Source organism: Marmota marmota, unplaced genomic scaffold, assembly GCF_001458135.2.
Source record: "Marmota marmota marmota unplaced genomic scaffold, marMar, whole genome shotgun sequence".
Taxonomy (NCBI): Eukaryota; Metazoa; Chordata; class Mammalia; order Rodentia; family Sciuridae; genus Marmota; species Marmota marmota.
Genome location: NW_025999982.1, coordinates 34,350,036 through 34,374,930, shown reverse-complemented (window position 1 = coordinate 34,374,930; position 24,895 = coordinate 34,350,036).

Sequence of the window (24,895 nt, the reverse complement as noted above, 5' to 3'; positions counted from 1 at the left end):
AAATAGAAATACTGGCTTAAAAGATATTTCAAAGATGCAGAGCACTTACACCTAAGGAAATATGTGTAACCACAAAAATGGGAAATTACACTCTGTGTATGTATAATGTGTCAAAGTGCACTCTACTGACATGTATATCTAAAAAGAACAAATAAAAAAGAAGTATCTGGATATATGTGTGAACTTTCAGACACATTGCACTGATCTGAAGTATATTCATTTCTCAAGATCTAGCTCAGTTCTCATGATGATTTTGCTCTGGTTTTGAATTATTACAGCATTCATCTCTAAATCACATAGTGAGTATCACTAAATGCTTTATGTTGTTCCTTGCTATTTTAAGGATTTTATATCTTGTATCCATCCCTTTTAGACTATAAATTCTTTAAGAAGATCAATGATTCTTAAAAAATATAATTTCCATCTAATTTTTTTTATTTTCTCCAGAGGAGAGTTTTTCTTCTGTCCAGATTCTTACATGAGCTTTGGTGGAGGTCAAGAGGTAGCATCCCATGGAGTAGGGTGACTGCCCTTCCTGGCTTTACAAAATTGGTTCTTGGCCACCTTGCTGTGAATGGCACATGTCACACAGTAATGCAGCTTCATACAGAGTTTGGGAAGACACTTGCTTCAGAAATGATTCTGACAGTGGAGGAACTTTGCATTGGGCAAAGGGGAGGGAGCAGAGGGAAGAGGGCGGGCATGGAGATAGGAAAGATGGTGGACTGAGATGGACATCATTACCTTAGGAACATGTTTGATTGCACAAATGGTGCATGTACAACCAGAGAAGTGAAAAATTATGTTCCATTTGTGTACAATGAATAAAAGAACATGCTGCTATTATGCATAACTGATTAGAACAAATAAAAAAGATCAGTAAAATTAAAAAAAGAGAAATTACTCTGATAGTTGTAGTCTCTACTAAGTTTCCAATGATGAACTTCTTTATGGCCTTGTCCTTGGGTGTGCACTCAGGGAAGTAGGTGCAAAAAATAGGCAAATAGGCTACATGTAGCCACAGCACTTTCGCACAACTTTTTTTTTTTCTTTTTTGTACCTTGGAAGCACGAACCTAAGACCAAGATCAATGATTTTTATATTTGTTTCCCCACAGTGACTGGCTTAGCATCTTATATATGGTCATATTCATACTTCTGGCACTTGAAAATTGATTAGTGATCACTAACATTGAATATAGAAGGTCTAATTTTAATTAAGAATTGAGAAGTTAAAATTTCAAATGGAATTATAGTGATTTAATATTATCTATATATTATTTAATATGTAGGGTTTTTTTCCCAGCTAAAAATACTAGCTGTTAGCTTTCTATCATCACTATAACAAATATGTGTTAAATTAACACATAAAAAGAAAAATTTTATTTTGGCTCACAGTTGTAAAGGTTCCATCCATGACTGGGCAAATCCATTGCTTTCTGGACTGTGGTAGACTATGGGATGGCAATGGCAGGGAGTATGTGACATAGAAAACTGCTCATAAGAGCAGCATAAGAGAAAGAAGAGACCAGGATCCACAATCCTCTTGGAGGACACACTTCCAATGATTTAATGACCTCTAGCAAGGTATCTCCTTCCTAAAGATTCCACCCACTCCACCCATCCCAACTGCCATCCTGGAGACCAATCCTTTAACACATGGGCTTTAGCAAATACTCAATATCCGAAGTATAACACTTGCCAAAATTTGACCTTTACTTTATTATTACTTATTCATACTATAAGTCAATCTGATAGCTAATGGAGTAAGTTACTATACTATAAAAATCAAATTAAATTTCATAATTTGATAGGTATCTTATTCATACATTTAAAACTTCAATTGAACTCAATAATGTCACTATAATAACCTATTAAAGACTGCATTAACTTAATTGGCTGAGCTCTGATAGCATATTAGGAGTACCTGTCAATGTAATTATAACAAAGAGAATTTATATTTAAAATTTAGATAAATTAAAGAATGATATAGGGGTTGGGATTGTGGTTCAACAGTAGAGCGCTTGCCTGGTGCATGCGGGGGCCCTGGGTTCGGTCCTCATCACCACATAAAAATAAACAAAGAAAATAAAAAGGTATTGTGTCCAACTACAACTAAAAAAAAAATATTTTTAAAAAGGGTACAGTTCAAAATCTTATGAATTTTTATTTTATATGCTGTTCTAACTAACTGAAATAGTTAATAAGGTAGTTTTTATAGATATATTTAGGTTTAAACAAGAATTTAGTTACTTTCATGAAGTTTTGTTGAGATTATAGTAAGTATTTCTGTTTTCTAAAAAATAATTGGTATTAATAATACATATTAGCAAACTATAAAGGCAATGTGTTCATGGAAATTGCAATATAACATCTTTACTCTGTAGAGCTCATTTTCTTGTTTAAGGACACATCTGCCTGAGAATAATCTCATTATATTCAATGAACAGATTCACCATCAGCTCTTTCTACCCTTTAATCTTATTACCATATATATTTGTGTTTCGATTTTGACCTTTGGAATTCTTAAAATCAGTATTTCTTGCAAACTTTAATCTTACTGTCTTAAATATGACAAAGACATCTAATTATATTGAAACCTTAGATAAGCTTCCATGGGTCAGCAAAAATCCCCCTCATCCTGTATGTCTCCTTTTTAATGTGAATGCCTTTGGGATGAAGAGTCTGGCCACTAGCACAGGTCAGCAAACTCTGGAGTGCTCCTAGGGTTGAGGGATGTTTTGTGTTGCTCCACCCACATTCTTCAAGATTTTTTTCCCCTAATGAAAGAGATGGTGCTGTGGTCTGTGGCCTCAGATCCAGAGCGCTTAGGGCATTCTGAGAGAGGTCAAATCCCTGACCTTGGCCTCATTATCACTAGCTCTATTGAGCTGAGGCGACCAGATGCAGACATTACAAAGGTTCCTCTGGCCCCCTGTGGTCCTGGCTGGCTGTGAAACATGGCACCTGCTTCACATCATTGTCAGGGTTGGGCAGAGGGATTATAGACAGTCCACAAAATTTTCAAATGTGGAGTCAACACTGACAATGATAAAACCTTGAATAATGGGAGATTATGAGTTTGGGGTCAGTTGTCTTTTCCTCTGTACAGGGAACTCAGCAATAACTTCAAAATATATTTTTAAAACATAAACATATAAATATATAATATTTTAAAACTGCTTCCATAACTTAAATTTAATAATGGCTTGCTTATAATAGTAGATATAAATATTTATACACTCAGACACACTAATTGAATGATTATTTTCTGTAACAGGACATACCAACTGTGCTTGTCTGCAGTAAGTAGAACAGATATTGGTCAGAACAACCAAAAATATAAATGAAAAAAAATTAGAATGACTTTTCTTTTTTTTTTTTTACCATTTATGCAGATTTGCTTTATTCAGATCTATTCCTGTTCAGTTTATCCATGAATCCTTACAGGTTTAGTTCAATCACAAGAAGCAAACTTTTCATTAAATATTTTAGACTGAGTAACAATTTACAATAATAATAGAAACTTTAGAAATGATAACATAGCTAGGAAGGGGAAAAGATGGCTTTTTTCAAATTTAATATTTGTTAATAATTCCTATAGTTTACGTCAAATTGCAATTTCAAAATTTGTCTTTAGGATATGTGCTGAATACTTTTAATAAAATTCTGATTCATATTTTATACTACCTCCACAAGTATTTTGCATAGATATAAGATAACCAGTTCTTACAATCAGCAAGACTCAATTTAAAGATGAACATACTCCCTCCAAATGCTTAAATTGATAATGTTCAACTACATAATTTACAAGGTCTCTTTCAGTTCTAAAATTCTGTCATTCCCTAACTGTGCCTTCTTACATCTGAAGAAAAAGAGGAACAAATTTAGAATCTATATGACTGTAGTATATGTAAAACAAATTTTCTCAGTATCTTCCTCCTAGGTTAGGCCACCTGCAGCCATCAGTTGAAGGGTGTTGAAACTCACCTCCTTCCGTCTCAGTAGACTTGACTCAGGTTCTGGTGGAGCTGACATCACCACCGTTTCCCACTTAAAAGGCACTAAACCTTGACCTGACCACTCAGTATCCCCCAGCCCCCAGCACTTACTTCATGGGTGTTTTAGCCACCCATGTTTACCACACTGTGATCAAAATACCTTATAAGAACAACTTGGAGGAGGGAAAATCAATCTTGGGCTCATGACTTCAGTAGCCTCAGTCCATGGATGGTGGACTCCATGGCTCTAGACCCAAGGTGAGGCAACACCTTACCAGGAATCAGGGCACAGGGAGGGGCTACAGGGAAAGTATACCCTTCCAGGGCAGCCATGCTCTGCCTGCCTAGAGTTGCCACTCGGGCATTCAAACTAGGATGGACTGATTAGGTTATAGCTCTCACAGTCCAGTCACTTTACTTCTGAACATTCCTGCATTAACACATGAGCTTTTGGGGGGACACCTCACTTCCAAATCATAACATTGGACATGTTACCCAAATTGGTTGGATAAAACACATCCCAGTTTTTGTTTTAGTTTCATTCTGCTTGGAGAAAATTTAGACATGGTGTGTCTGTTGACCAACATATTGAGTCTATTCAGGGTGAAAAGTGAATTCAGAGAAAACAGGAAGGATCCAGAGATGGGGAGAGAGGGCAGGGGCGGTGAGAGAGAGGCAGACCTGATAACAAAATTTGAGTTATCTAGCTATGCCCAAAGCAAGCAATGTCCTCAGCCTTTTCAGTTAAGTGAGTTAACATATGTGTGTTCTCTCTCTCTCTCTCTCTGGCTCAAACCAGTTTATTCGGGTATCTGCAACTTGCAACCAACATAAACCTAAGAAAGAGAGTTTCAATTTTATTGTAGTGGGTGCAAAATGCCACCTGTTCAGCACAAGTATACTCTCTTCAAACTCAGGCCCACCTACTTTGCTTAATTCCTTCTCACAGTAATATTCTGGTCGGTAAAAAATTAGATGCGCAGACACACATTCCTCATTAAATACTAATCTCTAGCTTTTAAAACTGAAAGAAATCTGTCACTTATCCAAATTATAATATCCTTTAAATTAACAACTCTGAAATGTTATTAAAAATAAAAGTATCTTCAAGGATAAAAAGTCTAGAGGCAGTATCTATGTAGCAGAAAGGTCCCTGTGTCAGTCTTTAAGAACTACAATCAAGGAACAAAGGATAACTAATGAATTCTGATACATTTTATTTCTAATACAGTCCTGCTAAAAATAATTTTCTGTCAGATTTACTATTGCTGTATATGTCAGTTTGTATTTTTTTCTCCTTTCTCTTCTCTTTGGTTCATCTTAGAAATTTTGAATTTTTTGTTCTTTCCAAATGCCTGGGATTTGGCTCAGTGGAGATAACACTTTTTGAAACAACTCCATGGCTAAAAGTGGATATAAACATATGTGTAGTGTTTCAATGTTCATTTATCACTTGCGGATGTGTCCTGCAAGCTATAAATAGGAAGCACGAGGCACCAACGTGCACTGACATTCATATGCATATGAATTCCTGTGTGCATCTACTATGCTTTTTTTCAAATTTCATGGTAATATTTCTTTGTGAAAATTTCATTAACTACCATAAATCAGGCTCTGAGACTGCCACTGATTTAACAGAACTTTTAAATAATTCTAACATTCCAGCAATGTTAAGAATATTCATCGGCTCATCTCCTTTTATTCTCTGCTTTCCAAATGTCAAAAATTCAGTTCTGAATGTGGCACTACAGGGCCATGAGATTCAAAGCACACACGGCATTTCTCAGCACCGTGCACAAAAAATGAGATCATGGATTAGAAGGGCTGGGCACAGGGCCTGACACACAATAGGGGCTGAAATCAAGGCCAATTCTCTTGTACCCTTTCCTTCCTGAAGTGCACGCATGCACACATACATCATCCCCCTTCTGCTTGGAAGAATGATATATTTAAACAAAGTGTTCTTAACCTTGTGTCACTGAATGCTCCTAATGATGCCTCTCTGATATCCTGGAAAGAAGTTCCAACAAGAAAATAACTTGCCTAAGCACACAACCTCCACCCCCACAAATCTATATGTAATATCAAGGAAAATTATAAGGAAACTCATTCATAATAAAACATATTTCAGTAGGTAAATGTTTGGGCATGATATTCTTTCTTGATTAGAAAAATGATTAAATTGTTGGATTATGGCCCCTAAACACAGAATCCTCTTAACTGCAAATGCTGCAAATGTATAATAATATAGGCATATTTTATTGGCAGCTCAAATACCACAAGCTGTGCTGCCATCCATGGTATGATTTTTTTTTTTTTTGAAATGATGAACAACTCTTTGTAAAGTTCTGAACAAAACTATAGTTGTCTCTTTTTAAAAACATTTTTTATTTGTTCTTTTCAGTTATACATGACAGTGAAGTATATTTTGACATATTTAGAATCTTGGTTTGTACATCAGCTACATTCCTACAAGACTCAGCAGGTATAGAAATTGTGCAAAAAATACTTTGTGTTTATTTGCAAAATGGAGTTAGGGTTGAATTCAGATGATTGTAAGCAGACTTTCTACTTACATAAATGTCCAGTTGGATGTTCAAAGTGTATTGCAGACAGTAGGCTTTACACAAATTACTTGGGAACAAACATCTCACCCATTTAAAAAACTCTCTCTAATGAGGTTGATCCTATCCTCATTGAGATTTCTTAGAAATATACATTTAATGTTGAACCACATCTTTAGTTATAATAAAATATTGCAACCCATGCTAATGTATACCACATTCTTCCAAAATTCCTCTGGCATTACCCTTTACTGCAATGAAGACATCACAAGTGTTCCTATGCATTCCTAAATATGTATGGATAGTCTTTGGGCTTTTGAATGTGCCAAAATGGCCTTGAAATAGAGACATTAATTACATGCTTAGTCGGAGACAATGTAATAAGGTTTCTTTGCCAGAGTAATTGGAACCCTGCAGCTATTCTCTCCTAGTTATTATACAGTAGCAACAAGTTTTAAGGCACATAAAATACCAGAGGCAGGATGAATTGTAACAGAATCTCAAAGTCAATTGGAAAAAATGCAAATTAACATTAAAAACACATGACCCATTATAGAAATGCTCTAATTCACGACTTTGTGATTTCCAGAATATAGCCATTTTAAGGGCTACATTCATTTAAAGATCTTTTTCATTCAAGAGTTGATTTACCAGCTAGGTATGATGGCATATGTCTGTAACTCCAGCTAACTCTAGAGGCTGAGGCAAGACCATCACAAGTCTGAGGCCAGCCTTACCAGCTTAGGGAGACTCTGTGTCAAAATAAAAAATAAACAATGTTGGGATGTAGCTCTATGAAAGAGGGCCCCTGGGTTCACTCTCTAGTACCACAAACAAACAAACAAACAAACAAGAGTTGATTTACTTGTAGAACACTTAGAAAAACATTGATTCCAAAATACTCATACAAGACAATCCCTGTACCGTTTTATTATGCTTCAAAAGAACTGCATGGCAAGATTTCCCCTGCCAAATCAGAAACAACATCAATAATAAGAAGCTTAAATTTAAAAATATTTTTGAGAAGTTTTATGAACAGTGGTCCACTGAAATAAATGGATGTGATAAAACAAACAGACAAGAACATGAGATATTGAAAAAAGAAAAAGAAAAAAACACAAATTGAAAGATTTTTGGAATATAAAAATGTTTTGGAGGTTGGGGATGAGCTCAGTGGTACAGCACTTGCCTAGCATGTGTAAGGCCCTGGGTTCCATCCCCAGCACCACAAAAACAAACAAACAAAAACAAATAAATAATAATAAATCTTTCTCAATAATCAAAGAGTTGCAAACATATTCAATGACTTTATTTGCTGCCATGAGTAAGTAGTGAAGCTTAAAACAAACTTTTGTACTCAATGCTATCTAAAAGCTATTTATTGGGAGTTTCGATTTTAAACTCCTTCAAAATATAATGACCTTTTTTGTCATTGTTACTGCATTCTAGTCCCCCTGAAACACTTTAAGTAGTTTTCAAATAGATGAATTTATAAAAACTACCCTTTGACCAAGCACAGGCAGGAGGCTTTTTCTTTCTTTCTTTTTTTTTTTTTTTTAGGATAATTTCGCCATGTGTTTATTTTTTTTTTATTGTTGGTTGTTCAAAACATTACATAGTTCTTGATATATCATCTTTCACACTTTGCTTCAAGTGGGTTATGAACTCCCATTTTTACCCCATATACAGATTGCAGAATCACATCAATTACACATCCATTGATTTACATATTGCCATACTACTGACTGTCGTGTTCTGCTACCTTTCCTATCCTCAACTATCCCCCCTCCCCTCCCCTCCCCTNCCCTCCCCTCCCCTCCCCTCCCCTCTTTTCTCTCTACCCCCTCTACTGACCTTCATTTCTCCCCCTTGTATTATTTTTCCCTTTCCCCTCATTTCCTCTTGTATGTTCTTTTGTATAACCCTGAGGGTCTTATGATATTCTGAACTAGAGATAAAGATGCGTCTCTCTGGAGGACAATGTTTTTAATTCTTCCCCAAGTTAGATGGGTATACTTTGGATGTTGAAAGGGAATGGGGATGAGAAAGAATAGAGTTAGAATACCTTAAAATATAACATCAAGAAAATTTAGCCATCCTGATTACTGGATATTAATATAGCTGTTGCACTTTATCTTCATTCACATCATTGTGTGTGTATGCATATGTGAGTATGTGTGTGCAGTGTGAATATTGCCTAAGTTCTCCTACAGCATGCAAATCTGCTCTCTAGGGCATGTACATATATACCACTCTCTCTGCTTACCATGGTCCTTCCCTAGTTTGTCCTGTGTCTTCCTCAGCCTCAGATCTCACCTCCAATGTCACCTCTTCTGAGAAGTCCTCCCTGACTCTATGGAAGGATCCATTCTCACCCACCATTGGCTGTGTGTGGTCCTTCTCATTCTCTGTTATAGTTTAGATGTGTTGTCCCCCAAAACCTCATGTGCAAGACAATGCTAGAAGGTTTGGAGGAGAAATGATTGGGATACAGCCTTAATCTAATCAGTGAATTACTCTCTGATGGGGTTAACTTAGTGGTAACTGGAGACAGGTGGGATGTGACTGGAGCCATTCATTGGGGGCTTGGCTATGGAATATATAGTTTGTATCTGGAGAGGGGAGTCTGTCTCTCTCTGCTTTCTGACCACCATGAGAGCTGCCTCCCTCTGCCACACTCTTCCACCACAATGTTCTGCCTTACCTTTGAGCCCCAAGGAATAAAGCTGGTCTTCTATGGACTAAGACCTCTGAAAAACGTGAGCCCCCAAAATAAACTTTTCCTCCTCTACAAATGTTCTGGTTGGGTACTTTAGTCACAGCAGCAAAAAGCTGACTAAAACACTCTCCAAGACCATACCCTGTTCATTTTCTTTAGAGCACTTAAAAAACTACTGTCATCTTGCTTATTGACTTACTGATTGTTTTTTGATGACTTCCCTCCACTAGAAAGCAAGGCACTTGAGGGCAACATCCTTGTCTGTCTTGTTTATCATTCTTAGGCCCCACCTAGAATAATTCCTGGCATATAAAAGATACTCAAGTTTTTTTTTTTTGTTGTTGAATAATCAACACTGAATATAATTCTTTGGATCTAAAAATTTTGTTCTTTAAGTTTAATGCTTGTAATTTATCCTTTTAATTTACTTAGCTTTCCATATGACTTTAGTTTTCCAAACAGAAAAAATAAATTTATACAAATTATTTTCTTATACTTAATCTGTAGCTCAAATTAATGTTTTAGCCACTAAATTCATCTCCATTGCCCTCTAGTTCTTGTGATGTTATCTGTGGCATCCTTGGGCTTCCCTAGCCTCTTTATTAGCATGGAGAAACTTTCACTACCATGGGAGCTTTTCTTGTGATTACTATCATTCTATAGAACACACAAAAAAACTAGATTTCAAGAAAGCATAAAGAAAAATTTGTTAGTGTAGAGTTTTAAGCACCAACTGTATTGCTTTGAGAAAGTGTTAATGTTTAAATCAACATTTTAATGAGTTCTGGACAAACATGCAAGTTATATCAAGTATTTATCTTGACAAGTCAAGTCAAGTTCTGATTCTGTTTGGCCACTGCAGGATCCCTTCATCTCAATACTATTCTTCTTCTATTCTCTTGTGTTGGGACCTATCCAAATTCATTATAAAATGCCCTTTGTGAAATGTGAGTACATTGTGCTCATCTTTCCTATCCAATGGGTCCTTTCCACTGCACCTCCAAAAAGCAAAGCAAAACAAAATACCTCCCTCTCTATTCTCCTTACTACATGTATCAGGGAATGGTCTACAGAATCCTACTGAGAAGTCTTAGATGAATTTTCACTATATGGTGCAGATCATGCCATTTACAAGTTCACCTCTTTATGTATCTTTCTCCAGCTTCTCCATTTATCTTTCAGTTTGCCATTGAGATGATTAAGTTATTGACTCAAATAAATTGAGATATTAATGTCTTCAGGGAAAAAATCATAAAAGGTAAAGGACTACAAATTATATATTCTATTTTTAGGAAGGGGAAAGGAAGATGAGACTAAATGCGCTATGATTTAGGTTCATTTCTTGACCTTGACAGCCACTAGTAGTGTGACCTAACAAAAGTCTATTGGCTTTTTGTGCATTAATTTCCTCATAGTGTCCCAGAGAAAAATTACAAGGAAGATATTCAAAGAATGAGGAATAAATGCTGGGAAGTTCTAACAAGAGAGATAGCCACTAGGAATATTTTTAATAATGAAATAGTATTCAATGATGTGTGATAACATATGAAGACATATTAAATGGGTCCAGTATTACTGGAAAAAGGGGAATTATATTTACCTCATGAAAGTGACCTAAAGATGAAAGTCACCCCACCTAACATACAAAATGTGCTGAAATGAACTTTAGAAATGAATTAAACACATATACTTTAATTATTCTATCACTGATATTTTCTATGTATTCACACATTTAAATTAATTTAAGTAATATTCCACATAGTGATGCTTTTATATGCATCAAGAAAACCACACAGTCTAAAATTCTTGGCTTAGGATGAGCCTGGAACACAGATCTGGATGGGGGACTGGGTTTCAGTTCCAGATCATCCAAGGAGCAGTGGGTCTTTCATGACCCTACAGCATCTTTTCTCCTCATATCTTAAATACAGCCAGTGGAATAAAGTAGTGGCCTCCAGCCTTGGCTGACCACTGGCATCATCTACAAGAGAACAGGTGATGCTCTGGCTCCACCCTCAGAGTCTGTGACCCAGGCAGGGCTGGGCCTCAGCATAAAAGCATCTCCTCCGGTGGTTCCAATGTGAAATTAAGGTCAGAAGATTTTGATCCTTCAGTATGCATGACTGTTTTAGAACCAACAAATAGAAAAAGACATTTTTTAGGTTGAACTATATTTGTCTAAGCATATATGAAATGGGTTCAAATGAAGTAAATTCCCATCTGAAAATTTTAAAAACCTTTTAAGAGAAAATAAAATGTAAAGTTTCACAAAAAGGAATAGGGCCTACAAAGTGAATAGGTTTATATGATATTTTTGTTATGGCAAAAATCAATTATTAAGTCATGGTTAATTATAAAATTTTATTATCTGGAATTATTTTTTTACATTGTACTATAAAACTTATGTACAAATAATAAAATCTTTTTACCAAGCTATATTTAATAATATTGCTATCAACTGCATAATTTAATAAATGATTGCAAGCTATTTATAACTATAAACAATTAGGACATTTTAAGTGCAAAAGGATGTGGTAGCTCAGCAAAAGCAAGGAGGAGCAGGATGCTTTCCATTAAAAATGGGTCAGCCACTACACTGGGTGCTACTGCATTTGGTAAGGCCTCTTCATACTATCCTGTCAAGGAAGTAGTATCCCAAAGCACTTAAAGCTTTGTTCTTAGGAAGGCAAGGGATCTTCCCAAGGGATTTTCTGGGGGAAAGTAACACAGATGACATTCAAGTCTGGGAATTCTAATTTTAAACTCACTCAACACACAATACGTAGTGTGCAAAATTCCTCCATATATTTTTTAAAACTTTTCTCCCCATTCATTCCTCATTGAACCACCAATGAACCCATCACCAAACATTTCAGTAGCTTGGTGCATGTCAGACTCAAGACTCACAGGTACCCAAGCAAAGCAACAATGGAGGTAGAAGTTGTCTAAGGCACAGGCACTGAGGCAGCCAGGAAATATTTGGAAAAGAAAATCAGATTGGTCTTGAACAAGTTACAAAGGTAGCTAATAGCTACTCATAAAAGATAAACACAATCATGTTGGAGAGAAACAATGGCCCCAGGCTGGTAAGACTGGATTAATTGGTGAATGCACAGGATGAATGTGTCAATCAGCAGAGAAGTTAGTTAAGCTGGAAGCGCAGGAACATCGAGGTCACAGAGGTGAGTACCAATAGGATGAGCACTGACTCAGAAGAATGTGCCTTGGCATGCTGGCTCAGGTGGCCCCACTGCTGACAGGTACAGACTGATGGTAAGGATAAATCCTCAAGCTACCTTCCTGACTCCTTGACCTGAGGCCATGCTTTCCATATAACCTGCTGGTCTTCAAAATAGATTAGTATTATAAGGTATTAGGAGTTTTCATTTCTTTTAAAGACTGATAGGTAGGCTCCACTTTCAGATACTTACTAAATCAGAATTACTTGAGGGTACTAGATGTTTGTACTTTTTAAAAACTCCTCAAGTGATTTACATACACAACATGGGATTGGCAAACATTTTCTGAAATGGGCCAGATAAGCAAATATTTCAAGCTTTGTGGGCCATATGGTCTCTGTTGAAACTATTCAACTTTGCTATTGTAGTACAAGAACAACTATGGATAATACTTAAATGAATGAGTGTGGCCATGTTCCAATATAATGTTTTTACAGATGATAAAATTTGAATTCTGTGCATTTCTTAGCTATCACAAAATTTTATTCTTTTTTTTTTTTTTTTGCTTTCCTTTCAAAAATTTTAAAATGTAAAAAATCATTCTTAGTTTGCAGCTACATAAAAACAGATGGGAGAGGAGTTGGATTTATCTCACAAGCCAGGGCAGTCCAACCAGGGTCTATGGAGAAGACAAAAAAATGCAGAGATCTCCTGATATGTTTCATTGAAAATAGACTGAGATTCTCATTTTTACGCACCAATCTCAGAATTTGGTCACCAGGAGTAGGATTCTGAAATAAATCTAACCAGATAACTTTGAATAAGTCAAGTTTTTCTAAACCCATGTGGCTGAGACCTAGACTCTGGGCAGTGGTGTAATCACTAAGACAAATGCCTTCAATGGGGAACTGACAGGGAAGCAGCTGGATTTCTTCATACAGACATCTTCGTGCCTGACCTCATGCCATGAACTCTGTTAGGCATCACTTAGGCATAACTAACAAATTTTATAATGAGTCACTCTGATCTGTAAGATCTAGAGTAGTACCTTCCATTATGGCAGCCACTGGCCACATGCAGCTCTTGACTGTTGGAGATGTGGCTAGTCCAAATTGACTATATTAAAATATATAGCTCAGTTGGTAGAGTGCTTGCCCAGCACCACAAACAAACAAACAAACAAAACCACATACTGGATTGCATAGATGTACCATGAAAACAAGAATGTAAGATCAATCATTTGTAACTGTTATATGTAATAGTAATCATCATGTCAAAGTGATGACATTTGGGATATACTGGTTTAAGTCAACTATATTATTAAATTTAATTTTCCCTGTTTTTGTCTTTTTTAAAAATGTGAATAATAGAAAACTTAAAATTACCCCTAGGATTTACATTACATTTGTCTTAGGCAATGCTGCTTAAATTGCCAAATGGGTGTCCAGACCCTTGGTAGGGGTGGAGGACTGGAGGGAGGGTAAAATGGCTACCTATTCCATGAGGCAGGACCGGGGTGCAATGCTCCCCGTGTTGGAATGTTGATCTCCTCTTCCCATTTGGTGGGCCCTTGGGCACAGGGACACATTTCAGTTTCCTTTGAGCTACACAGCCTTTGTGTTGTGTTCTGTGGTCAAATCCACACAAGCCATGTCATCCTGGCAAAGTCATCAGGCTCTCGTTAAAAAAGCTTTCCTCCCCACAGATAAGAAGAAGAAGCCTCCATCCAAAAGCAGCCAAGTCAACAAAGGAAAATTGAAAAGACGCCCAGACAACAGCACGGGGACATATGAACTCAGAAAAGGAAAATGTCTTTTTTCCCCTGGAGCTGTTTATTCAGAACTTTTGATGTAACTAGGTGACACTGGGTAATGCTGATACAGCTACAGCTTTCTACTTTTCTTTCAACACAACAATATCCTCTGCTTTCTTCCACAAATTTCACTTGGCAATAAATACCTAGGAGACGTTGGGTGAAATAAGCTTCTCTTGTTTGCTATGTAAAGTGGTGTGGCCTTGAAGGCAGAGAGGACAGGCAAAGGCACATCCCATTGCCAGGTAACTCTACCTGAGGAGTTGCTTGAGTGTGTCTCATGTATTTTAGTTTGGCTAATTTGCCTCAAAGTACAAATTAGGTTCTTTTTTTTCCCACCATACTATTGCGCTGCACACCCATGCTATCTTATAATGTCGTTTTCCATTAGGCATTTATTTGTTAGCAAGAATACAGGATTTCATAATGTATGTTTTTATTGTAAACCTTCTGAAAATGGTGCCTACTTAGACTCATCAGAAAGACAACCCTGTGCACACACAAAGCCCCACAAGGGCTAAGGGATAAATTCATCAATTTCCTCTTTTGAGGGTGTTATTTACTTGTCACATGTTAGACAAGCTCTAGAATTGCTTAGCTTACACCCCTTCATCTCCCTGCATGACCAGGTGAAGGACACACTATTAGGACTTGCCCTTTCACCTCAACCCCCAACTCCAACTGGCAGCTACTTTGTGCTCTGAATGCCTTCATTCTTTGTCTCTGTAGACTCCAAAATCAATCCCTTCTGCACAGGACCCAAAGTTTCTTCCCTAGGATCTCAACAGAGTCCCTGCTTCTACTTCTCTGCTACAGATCCTACTTATCATCTGTCACTTCTCCTTTCTTTGAATCCTTACTCCTTACCTAGGCTGCATTCATCCAGCAAACTTTTGATTAACAGCAGATATAGTTTTAGGTTTTTGTAGAAGGTGGATAAAGCAGATAAGAGTCAGCGAGTTTGCAAAAGACAGAATAAATTTAAAAATAACAAAACCAGGTAAGTGTTGTAGTAAGTTAAAATGGTTGGCAGAGGGACAAGGGATCTTTCTGAAGAGGAGAAATTTTAAATGAAACCTGAATGTCAAGAACCTTCTTCTCACTGACCCTAAGATTTGCATCCTACGTCCTTGTTAGTTCATCAAAACAGCCACAAGAACATTTCAGGAGTGAATTTTAAAAGGAAAGTGAATCATGTTTTGTGTCAGTGTATTTGTGTTCTGGAGGAGAGGATAATCATTTCCTTGTGCACATGTAACTTAACATACTCCTATTCATGGTGAAGCAGGGCGTGAACAGCATTGTATGGGGTCAGGACGGCAGATGCAGGGATGTTCTGAGCAGAGTTTCTCAGGTCACAGAGCCTCCCTTTTTACTCTCAGGATATATCCCTTAACCCTTGTGGGGCTTTGTGTGTGCACAGGGTTGTCTTTGTGACTTATGAGTCTGAATGGGCACCTAGAAAGTCTCAGGCATATTTGTGTCCAGCTTTTCTTTGTGAAAAAATGAATGGCAAAGAGAAGCAAACCCAGAAGCATTTGTGAAGTAACTAACATTATGTGCCATATGAACAAGAAAGTGGTTGGCAAAAAAAAGACAGATGACATTGGGTTAAAGTCATCAATGCCACTATTTTGATAGAAATTAAAGTGATTTTAACTCCTATTAAGGACATGTCAATTTGATTTGGCTAGCTCTAAAATTCTATAGTTCTATATTTTGAAAACTCAGTGTTTCAAATAAGATGTGAAAAGACTCCCTTCCTGTTGCATTGCTTGTCTGGCTTATCATGCACTTTGCAAACTGCTCCTGATATTTCCAGTCTTGAAAAAGTGCAGACTGTCAATTCCTGGGTCAGTGTGAAAGCCAACTCTAAAGCAGGCTTGAGCACTTTTGTCTTTTTTTTTCAAGCTCAAAGGTGGTTGTTCTGGATATCAAGTAAGTCTTAACTTCATGTTTCTGCCAAGCTAGGGTGAAAAGAAAATTCTGTTCTTGTAATCCAAAATACTAAAAGTGTAGGAAACAATATCAATGTACTGGTGAAAGCCAGGTTTGCCACCTGGAATCCAAGTGATATTTATCTATCAGGCAAAAGGCAGTGAACAGTAATAAAGATAAGGATGGTGGGCCCATCAGACCATCAATGGTGAGTGGGCTTTCTCTCAAAACCGTTTACTTGTTTTGTATGCAATTATAAATACATGGGAATATAACTCTAACTGGAAGTTTAACTTGAATAAATGAGTTTCCTAGGGCTGCTGTAAAAAAAAAATTGATGTGTTCAAACAGCAGGGATTTATTCTCTCACAGCCTAGAGGCTAAAAGTCTGAAATTAAGGTTCCCTCTGAAGACTCTAGGGGCAAAGTCTTCCAGCCTCTTCCTACTTTCAAGTGAGTCCTGGCATCCTTGATGCTCTCTGGCTTGTAGCTGCATCTTTCTAGTCTCTTTCTCCTTCTAGATATTCTTATCTGTATGTATTTGCCTTTTCTTATAAGGTAATCAATCATTGGCTTTAGAGCCCACTCTCTTAACCTAATATGAACAACTAATTACATCCACAGAAACCCTGTTCCCAAATTAAAATATATTCTGGGGTTCTACACAGACATGAATTTGGGTGGGGCACTATCCACCCCACTACAGATGTCATAAGATCTATTTTTGTATCTAAACAAAACTATGAAAAATAAGAAAATAATGGAAAGAACACTGGCCTCAAGGATACAAAGCTGAGGCTGGTTCTTTCTTTACAAGCTCCACTGCTATTGCCTTCGTTCCATCCTCAGCATCTGTAACCTGAGGTCATCCTAACAGCTCTCTAACCAAGATCCTGCCTTAGCCGGTTTGCTTGGGTTCCAGTTCTGCCTCAACCTCTTTTAGCTGTGAGTCCTTGGGCAAATCACTTACCCTGTCAGGGTCTTGGTTTTTTCACACCTGCAAACTGGAAATAATTGTACTTTGCTCATAGAGTTTTCTATGATTAAATCATGGAATCTATGAAAACCACTCACACAGTGCCAGATTCAGAGTGACAGCTAGTAATTATTATAATTATTAGTCCCCTTGTTCTGGAACCCATCCTGCCAGTTACTGCCAGGGTCCTGTTTCTAATAGTCAAATCCTATGTAATTCTCTTCTATAAAATCTTATACACCATCCAACTGATTATTAAAGTAAGTTCTCAGTAGACACAATGCCTCATATTATCTGATCTCATCTTTTCCAAGTCTCTTACTCCTCACCCGATGGTCACTCCATTCCCAGCTGCAAAAAGCAAAAACATGTGCCTTCTCATGCCTCCTTTCTGTCAAACACACAGTCCCCAGGTCTGGGATGCCCAGACTCCCTGTGCACTGGTGAATACTGACTCAGATCTATTCAGGATGGGGGTGTTGGGTCCCTGAAAAGGCTTCCCTGAAACCTAGTAAGAGTGGTGAACTTTTTTCTTTCTTTCTTTCTTTTTTTTGCTTTTTGCTTTTTGAGCATTAATTCTCATCACATATGCTTGTGATTATCTATTAGTATATTTTCTTTTGTGCATTAGGAGTTCCCTGAGGTTAGACAAAATGTCTTATCAATTCTTTAAGCTCCAATTCCTTGGAAGGAATGTAACATATGGTTAACAGCATATGTTTTGGAGTTGGACAGACCTGTGCTCTGCCTTTTAACCAACTGTGCAACCTTGGAGATGTTACTTAACCTGTAAACTGGAGTAATAAATGTGCCTGCCTACTGGGATTGAAGCAATGTTTGTGATGCATAATGCCAAATATATAGTAAAGAATTCTTCAAAAATACCTTTTAAAAATTCTGGTAGCTGATCACAATTGAAAGAAAATCATACAAGCCCTCAGATTGCAGCCTCAAATTAAGAGTCTCCCACTCTTAATACCTTCAGTTTCATCTTCTTATTTTTGAACCTTGTCATTCCCTTGCCCACTCTTCTCATCTTCATCCAAATACTCACTGTTCTCCTAGGACTCTATTCAACCTCATTCTCAACAGATTACCTTACTCCTTGCTAGAAAAAATGTACGTAACTAAGTGAATAACAATTATGTCTTCAAGCATGATCTCCTTCCTAGTACCCCAGTGCCCCGTTTGGGGGACTCACTTCCTCTCCTTTTCCCTCTTTCTCTCCCCTCAACAAACTTGTCCACATACCCATTTGTGCTGACTGTGTCCTTCTTTTCTGGGTTTGAAAAGGAAACACCCCTTCAAATGCTGGATGCCAGCTCTTCTTCTGCATACCCTACCCTTGGTACTCCAGGACTCCTCTGCTCCTGCCCTGTCTCATCAACATCTGCTTTCCAGTGGATGGCTCTCCTTGTAGCCTACAAATGTACTAAGCATTCCAAATTAAACAGACAAGAGACTCCCTCGACTCTCCTGCTGGATACTGTTTTTTGCTTTTTTCCTGATTTCATACAAACCTTCACAGAATAGTAGAGAAAAGCAGTCTCTACTTCACCACCTGCATACACATCAATCCACCTCAGTGCAATTAAGGACAGTTACTGCACTGAAATCATTCTCACTAAAGTCACCTACATCCTGTTCACTGCCAAGTTTAATAGACATTTTTTATAGGAACTGTTTTTAGAGGCTCCTCTTCGATATGCAATGTAAGTGAGCATTCTAAAATTATATAAACTTCTGTGTTTCCGGATAAGACTCTCCTAGTTTTTCTGGTACATTTATGACTATTTTGTTGAATTTTCTTTTTTCAAAAACATTTTATAGTTTTATTGAAGTACAATTGACAAATATAAATTATATGTACCTTCAATATGCAATGTGATGTCTTGATATATGTACACATTGTGAAATGTTTACTACAGTCAAGGAAATTAATATATCCAGTCTGTGTGTGTGGGGGGGTGAGATTTAAGATCGACATTTTATTTTTTATTTTTTTAGTTGTAGTTGGACACATGTCTGTATTTATTTTTATGTGGTGCTGAGGCTTGAACCCAGTGCGTCACACGTGCGAGGCGGGTGCTCTACCAATGAACTACAGCCCCAGCCCAAGATGGACATTTTTTGGGAAATTTTCATGTACAGATTATAGTAATCTTCCTGCACTGTGCATACATAATCAATAGGGATAGTTGAGACAATTCTTTGAAGAGCCAAGAGAAATTGCTCCCAATGATGTTTTCTTTTCTCGTAAGTTACAGAGAACCCACCCTAAATTTCTAGTATACCCCATAAAGTGTGCCACCTTGGATTCCTACCTGAAACACCCTGTTTTAGTTTTGGTGACTGTGGATGATTGTGCTACCTATCAAAGAGGGAATATGGGAAGAGAATCAAGTTTTCTATACATTATTTTACCTCTTCTACCTTTGACTTATGAGATGAGCTGTGCTTAGAGTATCTATTCCTAATCTTCTCACCTGCACAAATCCTGCCCAAATACCTAAGCTGTATCAAGAGATCTGCTCCCTCATTTTCCAGGCACCCTGTACCCATAACCTTTGGCTTGCTTCCACACGGTACTATATTCATCCATCAAATTCCCTGCCCTTCCATGCTCCCCACTTCCTCCTGCTGAAGGATAAAGTTTTACTCGTTTTAAAAAATCTCTAACATCTATCACAGTTCTTGAAACATAATAAATACTCAGTAAATTCTTGTTCGACTGAATAAGTGAATTCCAGCTTTCCCACCAATTTATTATGACCCTGGGCAAGTCCCAAATTCTCTGGTACTCAGTTACTTCATATAAAGTTAAGGAGCTGAACTAATCTCTTAAATGTCCCTTTCAGTTCCAACATTCTATGATGCTTCTATTATATTTGTTGAAAGAGTGTAATGGAGTGAAAATTAATTTTTAATAGTCAGTAATTACTAACAAAACATTCCCTATTTCATCACTCAGCTCTTCTGCATGAAGTTTGATATATAAAGAGTTTAATTTAAAATATCTGTAAGTAATAGCTCATAAAGCTCCCACCTTAATGTGTTGGAGTAAACAGAAGTAATTCTTATTCATAAAGTTTAATCACTAGAAATCCATTCAAACTTTCAGAGAAGGCAAAGGATAATTACTGCATTATAACTGGCTACAGGATTATAAAACTAGTCATTGTTTCCTGCACTTATATTTTATTATCATTAACAACTTAATATTGTAGGTCACGTTTTCCAGTTTAAGTGTAACCAATACTTATTATGTTGGGTTGTTTTTATTTTAAATAAACTTCTAATTTTGGAAAAGTTGAAAAGATATTTCAGAGAGTTTAACAAACTTTGTCCCAAGTTTCCCCTATTCTTAACATCTTACTTAAGTAGGAGCCATTATTGTAATTATTGAAACAATATTGAGAGATTATTATTAACATCCCAACATAATTCAAATTTCCTTCATGTTTATCTATCCTTTTCCTATCAGTTTATCATGTCCTTTTTCTGTTCCAGGATCTCAATCAGGGTACCGCATTATATTTAGATGTCACATTTCTGTAGACTGTTCTTGTCTCTGACAGGTTCTCAGGTTTTCCTCATTTTTGATGGACTTCATGATTTTGAGAAGCACTGAGTCAACTATTTTGTGGAATCTCTCTCAGCTTGGGCTTGTCTGATATTCATTTGATTAGTCTGGGGTTGTGACTTGGGGAAGAAGACCAGTGTCACAAAGAGCCATCTTCATCACATCCTAATCAAGGTTGCATGTTGTCTGCTTTGATCACCTGGCTGAGGTAGTATTTGTAGGTTTCCCACTGTAATGTCAATATTTTCCATTCTTTCCATACTGTACTCTTTGTAAGAAAGTCACCCCATGTGCAGCCTTCCTCTAAAGGGTAGGTATATGCTTCCCTCCTTGAGGGCAAAGTATTTATATAGGTTATTTGAAATTCTTTTGCATGGGAGATTTGTCTCTTCTCCCCCTGTATGGCTGTATCTAATCATTTTATTTATACCTGCATGGATCTATATATTGTGATTTTTTAAAAAATAACACATTAAATGAAATAAAAGGAGACAAAATTAACATGAAACAGGAATGGGGACAGGGAGCCAAGAAATTTTCATCATCCTGTCGCTAATCTAATTCTCTTCAGCTGATTGAAGTCCCTGAACAGAAAACCACAGAAGAGTACAAAGTACACAGAAAATTGCACTAAAATATGCATTTTCAACTAATTTTTAGAAACAATAATTCTGTGAAAACAGTAACTAGTTTAGGAAATAAAACATTATTGGTCACCTGGGAACTCTCCTTTTGCTTGTACCCTTTTAGTTACTGTGTCCTCTCCACCTTCTGCACCATGAGCCTCAATTCCAGACACAGAGACAATTTTGCCTTGAACTTCATACAAACGTAATTCTATCACACGTATTTAATTGTGCCTGGCATCTTTCACTCCATATTTAACGAGGAATAGAGCTGAGGACAGATTCATCCATGTTGCTGCATGTCATTGTAGATTACTCTCATTGCTCTGTGGGGATATATCACAGTGTGTTTCATTCTCACTGCTGTATAACTGAAGGTCTTTTAGTGTGACTATACTACACATGAATGTATATCTAAATTACTCACAGTGTGAATATCCCACATGTATTTATGTTTTCTTTGTTGATGAGCATTGAAATAATAGGGATATTGCCACTATGGACATTTAAGCAAATGGCTTTTAGTGAAATACATATTATGTTGACTTTATATCAAAGAATGAAATTATCCTATGATCTAAGTAGATGATGAAGTTTTCCAATGGAGCTATACCAATTTGCACTCTGACCATGAGAGTTCTATTTGTTCTACATTCTTTCACAATCCTTGGAATAGCCCACCTTTTTCATTTGTGAATATGGTAGGATGTCATTGAAGTTGTTTTTTAATTTTCCTGACAACTATTGAAACCAAGAACCTTTTCATATATTAAGTGCCACTTAGATATTATCTTTGTGGAGTTTCTTTTGTGAACTTTCATTCAGAATTTCTTATTCTTTTTTTCTACTGGAGGATTGTCTTTCTTATTAATCTGTAGTGTGTGTGTGTTGTGTGTGTGTGTGCACACACACACACACTTATATATTATGGATATGAATTCTTTGTTGAATGTCTTGTTTAGAAATCTTCTTCCACTCTGTGGGTTTTGCCTTTCACAATCCTAAGAGCATCTTTTGATGAACAGTTTTTAAATTTTAATGTAATCTACTTTACCAAATTTTATTTTTGAAATCACCCTTTGTTTTCAGTTTAAGAAATTTTTGCTTATTCCTAGACGGATGTCCTAAGAATGGGGTTGGAAAATGATAGCCTTCAAGCCAAATCCAGTTGCCATCTGTTTTTGTAAATAAAGTTTTATTAGGGAACTGACAGGCTTACCCACTCACATATTGTTTGTGACTTGCTTTCATGATACTAGTGCAGAAAGTTGAGTAATTGCAACAGACATGCATGATCTGCAAAGTCTAAAATATTTACTATTTGCCCCTTAAGAATAAGTTTGCCTACACTTATTCTGGAAGGGTTTTTTTTTTAACTATTGTACTTGGATTTGCCATTCCTCTAGAATTGACTTTTTGTGCATGTTTTGATAAAGATGAAAAGATTCATGATTCCCTCCTCAGGCTATCCAATTGAACTTTCAGCTCTTATTGGGAAAAAAATCCTTTTCCAACTGTACCACTGTGTCAACTTTGTCATAAATAAAGTGACCTGAATGTGTGGATCTGTGTCTCTATTCTGTCCCACTGATTTATTGAGCTCTATTCTTGCACTGTACGGTCCCAAATGCTATACTTCTTTAATAGTCATTACATTGGGTATTATAAACCTGCCATAAGACTTTAGCTATTCTTGGTCCTTTACATTTTCATATGCATTTTGGAGAGTTAATATTGCTTTTGCAAAATATCTTGACTGTTAAGAAAGCGGAAAAATAGGTTTCCATTTTTTAAATCCATATTTTCACATATGAAAAGAATACTTCAAACTTGAAATTTAAACATGTAGAGTAGCAAATAGTTTCTATAAAGTATCATTTTTGTTTATTATTTAATTCAATACCATGTTTCATAAGTGCAACATCGATAAGGTAAAATCAAGAGGATCCGTGACATTGACATAAGATATTCTTGGTAATGGAGTTCAATTTTAAAATACCTGTTGGAAATTCAGTAGGTCACTATCACAATTCAGGTGTAGTTGGTGTACATACATTATCCTTTCAATAGAGACAAAATTTTTAGTAACTGCTGAGTTCTTATGAAAAAGCTCTCCCTGCATCTTCCTTCCTTGGTGTTTTCAGGTCTCACTGTCATTTATTTATCTATCTGTCTATTTATTTTTCTGAAATAGGGATGCTGTACATTTCTTCCATAAATCTAGTGATATTTAGTCAAGTTTTAAATTGACATTGTATAACATGCTACCTGCACATTACCTTCCCTACCTTATCTCATTAGATAATTTTAACAACTCTGGAGGGAGGCAGGTGGGGAATGGCCAGTTTCCTGAGCATTCATGTTAATATTGTCAGAATACCAATGTCTTCACAAAAACAATTTTCACGTCTATGAAGCCGTTTATTTTATCAGAATAAGAAAGAATTTTTCTGCTTAGTGTCTAAAACCATGTGACATTTTATAATGAACTATGCACATGTTATGTACTGGTATCCATTTTCTAAAATCTGTTGATTTTTCCTTTCAACAATTAACTTTAAGACCTTTTTCATTGTACTTTACCATCAGATAGGCTATTAAAGGCTTTTAAAATAGTTGATTATAAGTTCAAGCCTACATTGGAATTTTGTGTATAATCTTTTGCATCAATGTATTCTCCGCAATGAAGTCTCTATAAGATGTGTGCTATTTAGAAAATAAAAGTGTATCAGAGAAAATATATCTTAAGGTATATAATTTACTAACTTAGGGTCAAATTATATAGTGCAATAAATTTCAGAGACTCAGAATAAAAAAGATACTGAATGAGCAAAACCCCCACATCATAAAATATATAAAAATAAGTCTTAATTTAAGGCAAAATATTAACCGTTTGAAGCTATGAATCATTTTAGTATTTGTTGAAGACTATTGGCTATCTCCACAAATAAATAAAATTTTTTGCATATAATATTTAGGGATTCTCAAAGTCCTGTTTCCTACCATATATATTCCATCCATAGATCCTATTCTCTATTCCTCTATATCTCCCTCCCCTGCTTCTCAACTTGCAGGGACTATTAAATCTGTTATCAAAATTGTACATCTTGATGGATCCAACATGGCGGCCGGCAAGGAAGCAGCACTTTCAGTATCTCCACATTAACCGGATCAGAAACACCCATTAAAACAGCTACATTCTACCTACTGAGGAACTTCTAGCAAAATTCCGCTGAAAGGAGACCTGCCAGGAAGTAGTAAGTTATATTAGAGGTGACAGTTGGCCCCAGACAAGTGAATCTTGGCCGGCCACGCGGGCGCAGAGGTCCAATCCCGCAGCCACCGCCCAACCGGCTCTGCAAGCGGCCCCCGGCGGCCCGGGGCAGCGAGAAGGGTCCCCGTCTGGCCCGGCAGTCGGCTCCCGCCATCCTGGCTCTCCTGGCGGCCCCGCTCGCTAGGTGATCGGCCACCCCGCCCGCCCGGCTCTTAGCCACGAGG